The sequence below is a fragment of the Sus scrofa genome, chromosome Y (genome assembly GCF_054392235.1).
Source record: "Sus scrofa isolate SSC_HxYL_T2T_F1_AM1 chromosome Y, Sscrofa_HxYL_maternal_Yorkshire_Landrace_v2.0, whole genome shotgun sequence".
In the NCBI taxonomy this organism is placed as follows: domain Eukaryota; kingdom Metazoa; phylum Chordata; class Mammalia; order Artiodactyla; family Suidae; genus Sus; species Sus scrofa.
In genome coordinates, this window is record NC_139402.1 from 6754680 (window position 1) to 6767761 (window position 13082).

The 13082-nt window shown below is 44.4% G+C and overlaps 1 protein-coding gene across 2 annotated transcripts in view; it reads right to left on the minus strand.

The window, feature by feature from the left end:
* Nucleotides 1-581: 581 nt before the first annotated feature.
* Nucleotides 582-13082, minus strand: part of LOC106506881 (pseudouridine-5'-phosphatase-like) — a 744469-nt gene continuing 731968 nt past the window's right edge. Inside the window, exon 14 of one of the 2 annotated variants that reach the window (XR_014836065.1) lies at nucleotides 582-1037. The gene's annotated coding sequence lies outside the window, so the exon portion shown is untranslated. Of the gene's footprint in view, nucleotides 2175-13082 lie in introns of both variants that reach the window. The other variant, XR_014836045.1, reaches the window with a different exon arrangement.

A 13082-nucleotide genomic window follows, 5' to 3' on the forward strand; every position in this document is an offset into this window, starting at 1 on the left:
ATATTTGGACCATTTACTTAGGATATGCCCCTAAAGGGCTTTCCTTAGAGACAGATGGAGTATTTCCCATATTTATAAGTTCAAGAACTACATAGCATCAGGAGTTCCCTTTGTGGCTCAGCAGTTAACAAACCCGACTAGGATCCATGAGGATGTAGGTTTGATCCCTGGCTTTGCTCAGTGGGTTAAGGATCCAGTTTGATCATGAGGTGTGGTGTAGGTTGCAGACACAGCTCAGATCCCACGTTGCTGTGACCATGATGTAGGCTGGCAGCTGTAGCTCCAATTCGTCGACCCCGAGCCTGGGAACTTCCGCATGCTGTGGGTGCAGCCCTAAAAAGAACAAAACAAACAACAACAACAACAACAACAAGAAACAGGCCCCAGTGCAAGATTCAAAAAGGGATCTGAAGTAGTAACATAACCTAACATAGTACAAAATAACCAAATAGTGCCAGAAACACATTGAGTCGAAACAGTTAACATTTTTGGAAAGTACTGTTCTTTCCAGAAATGCATGTTTTGACCCAACCCTAGCCAAGAAAATTCTCCTTCCCAGAAAGACCAGTCTTAAAAATCTAAAATACTTCACTATTTATTAACTTTAAGAAGAAAAGGAGGAATACAAAATAAAAGAGAGAGAAGAGGGAGAGGGGGGTAGATGGACAGATAGGGCAGGTGGACAGAGAGAGGAACCAAGGGGGGAAAAAAAAACAAAAACACAGCACCAAATCCACAAACCCATGACAATAGGAATGAACGCAGAACAGAGGCAAACAAACTGGTTCACGCACCAAGGAAAAGCCCAGCAGTTATTTCCTTTCTGCAACACGGCACCCCATGCAAATACCAAAAAAAAAAAAAAAAAAAATTAGCTGATTCCAGAGAAAAAAAATGCCCCAAATAGAGGTAAACAAGACCTGGGCTGAAGACACCAGAGTCACTTACCCTACTGTATGGAGCCCATGGATTACCTGAGGTCGATTCCTGGCTCCATCTGCCAAGTGCTGGGGCAGCTGGTGCTGCTTTGGAGAATTCTGAAAGGAGGATGCTCAGGATAAGGTCCCAGCAGCTGCGAGGACCTGACGTGAAAATATCCCAACTGGGGTTGGGCTGGCCATGAGCGGCAAGGCTCCTGGCTGGCTTCACCAAAATTTGCTACCCCTTCCAAGCTCATACTGCTCATCAGTATATCAAGAGATGAGGTGTTGGGGCAGGGAACAGTGAGTGACTTTATTTGAAAAGCCAGCAGACTGAGAGGATGGTGGACTCATGTCCCAAAGAACCATCTTCCCCAGGTTAGAATTCAAGCTGCTTCTTCCTCCTTCCTTCCTCCCTCCCTCCCTCTCTCTCCCCCTATTCTTCTCCTCCTCCTCCTCCTCTTCTTCTTTTTGGCTCTGCCTGCAGCATGCGGAAGTTCCCAGGCCAGGGATCAAAACCGAGCCACAGCGGTGACCCACTGCAGTGACACTGCCACATGCTCAACCTGCTGCCACACAAGTCCCAGGCTTCTTTTATACTAAAAAGGGAGGGGGTAAAGTCCAGGTCCAGCCAGACAGCAAAGGGATGTGCTAATTTCTTCCTTCCTGCTGACATTCACAGGTGGTCTTAGGCGGGATGTCTCCTGTGAGCTCAGCAAAGTTATTTTAGCTGAATGCTCATGACCTGGGAGGGGCGGTTCCCTGAGATGGGCCATTATGCATAATTTAAGCATATAGGAAACTTCCCTTTAGTAACTAGTCATGGAATACAGAGTTTCTCCCCTGTTCCACGCCATCTGGCTCACATCACTCAGCATTATGTCCTCCAGGGTTATCTGTGTTGCCACAAATGGCAAGATGGTTTCCCTTTTTTCTTTTTAGGGCCACACCCACGGCATATTGGGGTTCCCAGGCTAGGAGTGGAAGTGGAGCTACAGCCACTGTCCTACACCATAGCCACAGCAACACAGGATCGGTCCGTGGAGGTTTGGGTGGTTCCCACATCTTGGTTATTGCGGATGAATGAACATGGGAGGGAAGGTTTCTCCTGGAGACAGTGATTTCATTTCCTCTGAATGGACACCCAGAAAGGGCAGTGAGGAGGACAGGTTTAAATCCACTTGGCATTCACGGAACCCACCCCTGGGAGCAGGCAGTCCTTGCCAGGTGTTCCAGGCTTCTTCCTTTCAGGACCTATAAGCACAAGAGTATCTACAGTCAAGAGAAAGAGGAAAGCTTGTCTGGAACTCCCAGATGTACCAAGTAACATGGCTTTGGTCCCTGGATGCAGAGAAAGGAAGCATTTGCCATCGAAACACTTTGGAAGTCACCCCTCGTCAGGTTCAGTTGTTGTCACCTGCCTGTTGCCGTCCCAGCTTGCTGTCTTCACCACAAAATTCACATCAACATCCAAAGCAGTGGAGTTCACATTCCCATAATATTAGGAAACTCGTAGCCTGGGGCTCATGGTATCTGTTGTCCTAAAAGGACAGCTGGCCAGGGAAGAGCTGTGGTGATGAGGTCCTGCCTGCTGGCTCAAAAAGAACTCAGCCTTGTTTGCAAAGAAAGCAGGCTTGGGGCAAAGAAAACACCTGGAGGACCAAGTGAAATGGGAATCGGTGCTGATGTTTACAGTCTGTACCTTATCTTGAGGAGAGTGCATGGCAGGAAGGGAGGCAGAGAAACTGGGGACCACAGCCACATGGATGTAGCATGGATGCAAGAAAAGGCACATTCTGGGGACCCCCACCCCCAGCTGGTAAAGAGAACCTTTGAGGCAATTACTGGTAGCCTCCATGAGAAGCCCCTGCTTCCTGCCATGACTCCCGGGCTCAAAAATCAGAGCCAAAAACATGCCCTTTCACTCTGCACTGTCAGACATGCAATGTTACAGCCAAGGGTAGACCCCCAAGGAGGCTGTTCTCGTCCTGCAGGGGGAACCCCCCCCCACCAACTGCTCAGAAAGCTCTGCTGTGTGTTACTAGGAAGCAAGACGAGACACACATTATTAATTTCTTTCCTCAGTGATTTTTTCACACCATGGAAATGATTCTAAAAATAACCAACAGAATTATGCAACTCCTTTGCGATTATACTCTTGCTGGCTTTTTTTTTTTTCTCCTTCTTCCTCCTCTTCTTTTTCAAAGAACTTCTAGACAGATTCCACTCCCCACCCCCACCCCCGCCACGAGCTGCTTGGGCTGGAAGCAATATTCAAAAGATATTTATCTCCATGGACCCCGCTTCTTCATTAAGTTCTAGAGCTGCGGTGCTCCTGAGTCATGTTTTCATCTCTGCAATCTTGGCAGTGCCGTGGAAGCAGTGGGTTAAGTTGTAACATGAGTGTTTTAACATCAAGCGCTCTCACGGTGAGATGTAAATGTTTTTATTGCATTTCGACAGCCCAGATTCTCTAAGAAAGTGGAAAAAAAAAAAAAAAGGAGAAAAATGGTGAGCTCATCATTTTGGAGGCTGCAGTAGACCAGGCTGGGCTCACGGAACAAGACACGTTTCAGGGGAGAGGCCACCTGGTAAATGGCGTTGGAGGATTTTAGAAGGACTGGTATCCTTTGAGGTTCACTCTTTGACACCCATGGGTAGGAAATCCGGGCACTGCAAGGCTTGCACGTCAGGGTTAAACTTCAAACTTCATTCCCCCTGGTTCGTTTTGTTTCAAAAGTTTTTGTTTGTTTGTTTCTCTCTTTTAATGAAAGTACTCAAAGGTGTCTTATGCTGGAAATCTCAAGGTGCCATTCAAATATGTTCTGAGGTACATTGTACTGTGTGGATTTAACTCATTCATGGGACCAGAACGAACTGGGAAAAAACCCACCAGAAGCGCTACCCCCCCCCGCCCCCGCCCTGCCCCAGGAGTGCCTGGAGAGTTTCAAACAAGAAAATCGATCTTTTCCACGTTTCAGTGAATGGGGAGCCGAATTCACAGTGATTTCCTTAGAAGCACTAATGAAACGCTCTAGCAAATACAGGATTGTGGTATGGAGAGAGCTCCATTGCGTCCCAAACTTGCTCTGTTTTCCTTATCATTGGCATTAAATCATTCAATGGAATCTGCCGTTTGAGGGGCATCCAAAATAGGTGGGAGCAAAAACACGTGCAGTGTTTGAAATCTGTGTCTCCTAATGGTTTAGCATCAAGAGACCGTACATATATCTTGCGGAGTGTTTTGTTTTTTTTTTTTTCTTAAAAATTCCCATGCGTATTTAGTGTTTGTTTTGCACGTAAATTCACTGAGGGCAGAAGCCTACCTTCTTTCCTCCGTTAAAACTACTCCCATTTTCCTTGCGTGAACCATGATAGCAATTGGATTAGGTCAACCCAGGTGCACACACGTCATCAAAGGTTCAGTTTCAGGGATTAGAGGCAAGCGAGTCTGTGGGGCTTAATCATATGGGGACGCAACGTCTTCGAAGTCTCATCTTGAAGAGCATGTTTTCCAAAGCCGTGTGAATGTGAAGAAACACTGAATGCCACTGAACCCTGGGGCCACTCTGATTCAGAGCAAAAGTGGGAAACATCCACAAGTCACCTGTTTTCAAGGCTTCCTCTCAGGATAGGAATAGGGCTTTCTCTGTTTCATGTCTCTTCATCTCATAACTGGAATGATGCTTAGATGAAGGGAGCATCCTGGCCAGCGCCAGTCGGACCTCTTCCACTGAGGATCACATATTTTGCATACTTTGTTGCCAGTACACAATGAAATCAAAGGGAAGCGTTACCTCTTACAACCATGGAAAGAGCATTAACTCTTAGAGGAATCATGGCCACGCCTCTGTGTTTTTTTTAATCGTATTTTTACTTTGTCACTAAGTGACACATTATGTTTACAATATCATAATCCATGGACTACAGTACTAGCGCTGATCTTTGTTTTGGGGGGTTGGGGGTGCATGCATGTGCAGCCTGAGGATGTTCCCGGGCCAGGGATTGAACTTGCACCACAGCAGCCACCCAAGCCAGAGTGGTGGTAATGCCAGTTCCTTGACCCACGGAGCCACCAGGGAACTCCAGTCCCCTCTCTTTTTAAGTTACAGGGCCTATGACCACGCTTGGTGTAAATTGGTGTTCTCAATACACAGCAGACCCTTCAACAGTTCAGGGGTTTGAACTGCCCTGGTCCATGTATAGTTGGATGTTTCTCAATAGCAGATATTATAGTACGACCTCATCAGCAGTTGGTTGAAGTCATTTTTGGGGAAGAATGGGTATCAAGGGCCCCCTATACATTATACAGGGATTCTCCCATGTGCAGAGGGTCTGCCCTGCAAACTCCAGGTGGTGTGAGGGTCCACTGTAGAGTTACTGGCTGGATGACTAAGAGAATGACTCCAAGCTAAGCGGTACCTTGCAATTTGGAAAACCAGCACCCAGAGAGACAGAGACATAAAGAGACCTCCTCATTACCTTCCCATGTGTTGCCTCTCTCCAAGAGCATCAAGAAAGAAGAATAGGATTCATGGATAGAATGACCCAGACTCCTTTTTTTTTTTTTTTTTTTTTTTCGGAAGAAAGATATGGCGAATTTGCTGCAGTTGATAAATACTGCTCCTAAGTGCTTTTGGGGAGAAAGAGAGGGAGTCAAACCTTCTTGATCAAGCTCCTACAATACAGAGCACAGCGCCACGTGCTTTCACAGGTGTCTTTCCATAGGAAACTGAGGCTGAAGGCGGTTAAATGGGCTGGTGGTTTCGGGCTGTGGATAAATGGAAGGCATTGGTGTTCTAAGTCTTATCTTCCACCCCCGGGTCCAGAGCTGGTGCCGCTTGACTGACAGCCGTTGAATGGACATGAACTAGTCCTTGTGACACTTGTCTTCACTCTATAGGTTGCTCTGGCATCTGAAAACATTGAGCAGTAAGACGAGACTCCATCCTCTGTAGAACGCAAAGCCTTAGTTTCCAATCCACAGCTTCTCCCTTCTTTCCTTGTGAAGGTCATCTTTCCCATTCTTCATTCAAGATATTATTAGTATTCCCTGGGTTCAGGGTGCACAGTGAACTGAGCTGACAGCAGTGAGTAAAGTGTGGCCTCTCCCTGCGAATGAGAGATGGTGACTTATCTCAGACATAACGCGGGTTTATGACCTCAGAGCGTCTGTGGGTCAGGAGCTGAGATGCAGCTGAATCCCCTCAAGAGGGGAAGAAGACATCCACAGAGGTGGTGGGATGGGCTGAGAGCTCATTTGGAAGATTCACTGGGGAAGAATCCACCCCCCAGGCTCAGACAGCTCATTATAAGATTTTATCCCCTGGTGGCTATTGGATTGAGAGGCCAGTGTCTTGCTGGTTTTCACCTGGAGTCTACCTACAGCTTCTGGAGGCCACCTTCAGCTCACACGGCCTTTCAACATGACCACTGGCTTCTTCAAAGTCAGCAACAAAGAGTCTGCTGGCAAGATGCAGTTTTCAGTTGCATAGAGTAAACCCAGAAGTGACCTCATAGTCCTGGGCACAGGTGAAGTGGGGGTGGGGCAGATCCAAGGATGCAAAGGCCAGATGTCATAGATCACTGGGGTGGTTGCTGTAAAGTCTCTCCAGCATAGGAGGTAGACTAAGAAAATTACAGTCTGCATGTCATTTATCCAAACCCATAGACTGAACAGCATAGAGAGTAAGCCTGAATGAAACCTATAGTCTCTGGTTGATGACATCATGTACGCAGGTTCATCAGATGTAACAAGTGCACCCCTTTGGGTGACGGATGTGCATCATACATCTCCCAAGATCAGGTTTCAATTCTCCTACCATCTGGCCTTGAACTACCTTTCCGAGCTCTCAGTGTGGCTGAAACGAGTTTGTCCTTTCTGACACATGTCCTGTATTGCTTCATTTCTCACCTCGGTTCATGAGTTGCTTCAACATTCAAATGCCTTTTTGGATTCTTGCAACCCATGGCGACAGGTTGCATTCACAAGGCACTTTAATCTCTCTCATATCAAATTTTAGATCCCCTTTCAAAATTTGTGTGTTGGAGTTCCTTTGTGATACAGCTGGTTAAGGATCCAGTGTTGTCTCTGCAGTGGCTCATGTTGCTGCTGAGGCGCAGGTTTGATCCCCTGCCGGGGAACTTCCATAAGCTGTGGGTATGGCCAAAAATTTTTTTGTTTAGCATACTGGGGCTCAAATGACCTTCACAATTAGTTAGCAGAATCAAAGACCAATGCAGTCAAAGCAAGCCCTCAAGGGATGCTGTGATAGAATCTACCACTCTTGACTGAGTAGTAGACAGTATCTAGTGTATGGATCACACAGGCTAAGAGGAAAAATCTGAGGTCAAGTCAGTGAGTTTGCATCCTTGTCCTGTCCCTGTCATTAATTGGTTATGTCTGCTGGATGTGTGTTTTGGTTCCATCTACTTTTATCTTAGTATCTACAATCATTTCTTTTTTTTTTTTTGTCTTTTTTTTGTCTTTTGTTGTTGTTGTTGTTGCTATTTCTTAGGCCGCGCCTGCGGCATATGGAGGCTCCCAGGCTAGGGGTTGAATCGGAGCTGTAGCCACCGGCCTACGCCAGAGCCACAGCAACGCGGGATCCGAGCCCGAGCCGCGTCTGCAACCTACACCACAGCTCACGGCAACGCCGGATCATTAACCCACTGAGCAAGGGCAGGAACCGAACCCGCAACCTCATGGTTCCTAGTCGGATTCGTTAACCACTGCGCCACGATGGGAACTCCCCTACAATCATTTCTCTTTGGGGGACCAACTGTTTCCTTCCCTTCAGCTCAACCTTTCTGGTAGACTGGAGCCCAACTCACACTCCACCGTGGAACTCATAACATAGATGCTAGTCAACCAGGAGGCTATACTCCCTGACCACAGAGACCACAGAGATTGGTTTAGGAATCATTATATGACCCAAGGCAAAAAAGACTCATGGAGAATTTGATGGGCAATACTGAGACACAGTTATTCAGATGAGAGTAAAAAGACAGAGCCCTTGATTCTTCTGGTAACCAGAATATTAACACTTTGCTATTTAATCTAGGAAGGATTTTAAAGATATGTACCTATTTTTATTTTTACCTTATCTTCTTTTTTCCTTTTTTTTTTTTTGGCCATGTCCATGACATGCAGAAGTTCCTGGGCCAGGGATTGAACCCACACCACAGCAGTGACAATGTCAGATCCTTAACCCACTGAGCCACCAGGGAACTCCCCTATTTTTAATTTTTTTTTTTTTGCTTTTTTGGACACCCCATGGCATGTGGAATTCCTGGGGCACAGATCAAATCTGAGCCACAGCTGTGGTAACACTGGTTCCTTTAACTCATAGCACCAGGCCAGGGATGGAAGCTGTGTCCTGGTACTGCAGAGATGTGGCCAATCCTGTTGTGCCATAGAGGGAACTCCTATGTTATTATTTAAATACCCACCCCTGTGTGTATCCATAGATATTTATTTATATATGTATATGATATCTATATTGATGCATGCCTTATATAGATATCACATAACAACATTATTTGTATATATTAAAATCTGTATAAACATGTTTATTTATAGGTATCCCTGTATCATCTGACCCTTGGATAACATGAGTTCCTAAAGAGCAGAATTCTCCATCAGTCAATGGATACTTTTTGACAGATTTATCATCTTTGTACAGTGATGCCAATATAGTTTTTAAAATACCTTACTGATTTTTGCCTTGCTTTTTAAAATTTATTTTATTAAAGTAGTTGATTTACAATGTTCTGCCAATTTCTGCTGTACGACCAAGTGACCCATTCATACATGTATGTGCAATCTTTTCCTCCTATTATCTTCCATCATGTTCTATCCCAAGAGATTGGATGTAGTTCTCTATGCTGTAGAGTAGGATCTCATTGCTTATCCATTCTCAATGGGGTTAGTAGATGCCCTTCTTATTTTCTTTTTAAAAGGGTAGGAAATAGAGCAATGAAGGTGTCAGTAATATAAAATGACGTACATGTTTCAAAAAGTTAATGGGGAGTTCTCTTGGGGCTCAGTGGATTAGGGATCCAGTGTCATCACTGCAAAGGCTTGGGTTGCTCCTGTGCCACAGGTTCTATCTCTGGCCCAGGAATTTCTGCATGTTTCAGGCTTGGCCAAAAAAAAAAAACGTTAATGAGATTGAAGACCAACATGAACCTCATTCAGTGAGATGAAAATCTGAATCTCCAGCTTTTTGGGTTTAAACTTGCCAATGATATGCACCATTCTGAAGGAAAAGAAGAAGAAGAAAAAAGAAAAAATGTGAAATGCTGGTCTAGTGTTATGACAATTTTGCCCGAAAGAAGTATTTCAGGAGTTCCTGTCGTGGCTCAGTGGAAACGAATCTGACTAGTAATCCATGAGGATGCAGGTTCGATCCCTGGCCTCATGCAGTAGGTTAAGGATCCAGATTGCCGTGAGCTGTGGTGTAGGTCACAGACACAGCTTGGATCACATGTTGCTGTGGCTGTGGTGTACACTGGCAGCTGTAGCTCTGATTCGACCCCTAACCTGGGAACCTCCATATGCTGTGAGTGCAGCCCTAAAAAGACAAAAAATAAAATAAAATAAAAATTTCAATGTTTATTTTTTCTTTGATGGACCTGAAGTTCTATTTTTTATTTATTTATTTATTTGTTTGTCTTTTTTTGCTATTTCTTGGGCCGCTCCCATGGCATATGGAGGTTCCCAGGCTAGGGGTTGAATCGGAGCTGTAGCCACTGGCCTATGCCAGAGCCACAGCAACGCCAGATCCGAGCCGTGTCTGCGACCTACACCACAGCTCACAGCAACGCCGGATCGTTAACCCACTGAGCAAGGGTAGGGACCGAACCCGCAACCTCACAGTTCCTAGTCGGATTCGTTAACCACTGGACCACGACGGGAACTCCTGAAGTTCTCTTTTTAGCTTAGAAGCTGTTGTCTTATTTTCTCATGTTCAAATGTTGTGTTAGTTTTTGGGGACATTTTGTGTAAGAAAGGGAAGTCTGCCTACGTTAGTTAAGAATGTACTTACAGGAGTTCCTATCATGGTGCAGCGGAAATGAATCCAACTAGGAACCATGAGGTTGCAGGTTCGATCCCTGGCCTCACTCAGTGGGTTAAGGATCCAGCATTGCTGGGAGCTGTGGTGTAGGTCACAGACATGGCTCGGATCTGGCGTTGCTGTGGCTGTGGTATAGGCTGGCAGCAACAGCTCCGATTAGACCCCTAGGCTGGGAACCTCCATGTGCCTCAAGTGCGGCCCAAAAAGACAGGGAAAAAAAAAAAAAGAATGTGCTTACATTATAACCCAGACACCTATGGTCAATTAATCTTTGACAAAGGAGGCAAGAACATAAAATGGGAAAAAGACAGTCTTTTAAGCAAGTATTGTTGGGAAACCTGGACGGCTGCATGCAAATCAATTAAACTAGAACACACCCTCATACCATGCACAAAAATAAACTCCAAATGGCTGAAGGACTTAAATATAAGACAAGACACCATCCAACTCCTGGAAGAGAACACAGGCAAAACATTCTTGGACATCAACTTTATGAATGTTTTCTCAGGTCAGTCTCCCAAGGCAACAGAAATAAGAGCAAAAATAAACCAATGGGACCTAATCAAACTGATAAGTTTTGCACAGCAAAGGAAACCAAAAAGAAAACAAAAAGACAGCTTACAGAATGGGAGAAAATAGTTTCCAATGATGCAACAGACAAGGGCTGTATCTCTAAAATATACAAACAAATTATACAACTCAACAGCAAAAAAGCCAACAACCCAATAGAAAAATGGGCAAAAGACCTGCATAAACATTTCTCCAAGGAAGATAGACAGATGGCCAAAAAGCACATGAAAAAATGCTCAAAATCCATGATTATTAGAGAAATGCAAATCAAAACTACCACGAGATACCACCTCATACCAGTCAGAATGGCCGTCATTCATGAGTCCACAAATAAATGCTGGAGGGGTGTGGAGAAAAGGGAACCCTCCTGCACTGTTGGCAGGAATGGAAGCTTACAACCACTATGGAGAACAGTATGGAGGTACCTTAGAAAACTACACATAGAACTGCCATATGACCCAGCAATCCCATTCTTGGGCATATATCCAGACAAACTTTCTTTAAAAAAGACACATGCACTCACATGTTCATTGCAGCACTAGTCACAATAGCCAAGACATGGAAACAACCTAAATGTCCATCAACAGATGATTGGATTAGGAAGATGTGGTATATATAAACAAGGGAATATAATTCAGCCATAAAAAAGAACAACATAATGCCATTTGCAGTAACATGGATGGAAATAGAGACTCTCATACTGAGTGAAATAAGTCAGAAAGACAAAGACAAATACTATATGATATCACTTATATCTAGAATCTAATATATGGCACAAATGAACCTTTCCACAGAAAAGAAAATCATGGACTTGGAGAAGAGACTTGTGGTTGCCCAGGGGGAGGGGGAGGGAGCGGGAAGGATTGGGAGCTTGGGGTTAGTGGATGCAAACTATTGCCTTTGGAATGAATGAGCAATGAGATCCTGCTGTGTAGCACTGAGAACTATGCCTAGTTACTTATGATGGAGCATGATAATGTGCGAAAATAGAATGTGTACATGTATGTGTAACTGGGTCACTAGGCTGTACAGTAGAAAATAAAAATAATGTATTGGGGAAATAAAATAAAAAAAGAATGTACTTGGCTTATCAGACACAACTTAGAATAGTTTACAAGGAGATCCTGCTGAATAGCATTGAGAACTTTGTCTAGATACTCATGTTGCAACAGAAGAAAGGAGAAAAAATGTAATTGTAATGTATACATGTAAGGATAACCTGACCCCCTTGCTGTACAGTGGGAAAACAAAAAAAAAATTATATATAAAAAAAAAGAATGTACTTGCATTATAGAGTGTGGCACATATTCTGCTGGCCTCCTAGCACTTTCCTGGGATTTGAAGAGAATGCATTTTAAAATGTCCATGCCCTGGCCAAAAAAAAAAAAAAAAAAAAAAAAATGTCCTGACAAAGAATGGTACCTAAGGTTCTTTTCTATTGGGGAACTTTTAGGTGTTTCTCAGTCACATTTTCACCTTATTTTCCTCCTTTTGTTGTTAATTTTTTTCCCACAGGAGCCTGAATAACCTAAACTGTCTTTAATTCTCTGTCACAACAATCCTTGCTTCTTCTTACTTTGTCAGCAGGAAGTAATACCAAGAAGTACAAAGCTCCTCTTTTGGCCAAGAATTGGAGCGGTGAGGAAGTTTTGTTCTTTTAACATGTGTCATGTTACAAAACTCCACTTTGGCTGGCCTTCCATTTAAAGTCCATTCAATCTGTAAGGAATCTAAATCAGAGTTCCCATCATGGCGCAATGGAAACAAATCTGACTAGGAACCGTGAGGTCGCGGGTTCCATCCCTGGCCTCGATCAGCAAGTTAAGGATCTGGTGTTGCCATGAGGTGTGGTGTAGGTTGCAGATGTGGCTCCGATCTGGTGTGGCTGTGGCTGTGGGGTAGGCTGGCAGCTGTACCTCTGATTCGACCCCTAGCCTGGGAACCTCCATACGCCACGGGTATGGCCCTAAAACAAACAAACAAACAAAGAAAAAGGAATCTAAATCTAAAATATGACACCAATGAACTTATCTACAAAACAGACTCACAGACTTAGAGAACAGACTTGTGGTTGCAAAGGGTTGGGGGGAAGGATTGGGAGTTTGGGAAGAGCAGATGCAAACCGTTATATACAGGATGAATAAACAACAAGGTCCTACTCTAGACCACAGGAAACTCTATTCAACATCCTGTGACAAATCATAATGGAAAAGAATGCGGAAAAGAATGTCCATAGACATAACTGAATCATTTTGCTGTGCAGCAGGAATGATCACAAAATGGTAAATCAACTATACTTTGAGAAAATAAATTAAATTAAATTAATTAATTTATGTATTTAGTTCTGTCTTTTTAGGGATGCACCCATGGCAGGTGGAAGTTCCCAGGAGGTCTGCACCACAGTCACAGCAACACGGGATCCGAGCCACATCTGAGACTTACACCACAGCTCACAGCAACCCCGGATCCTTAATCCAGTGAGTGAGGCCAGGGATTGAACCCATGTTCTCAT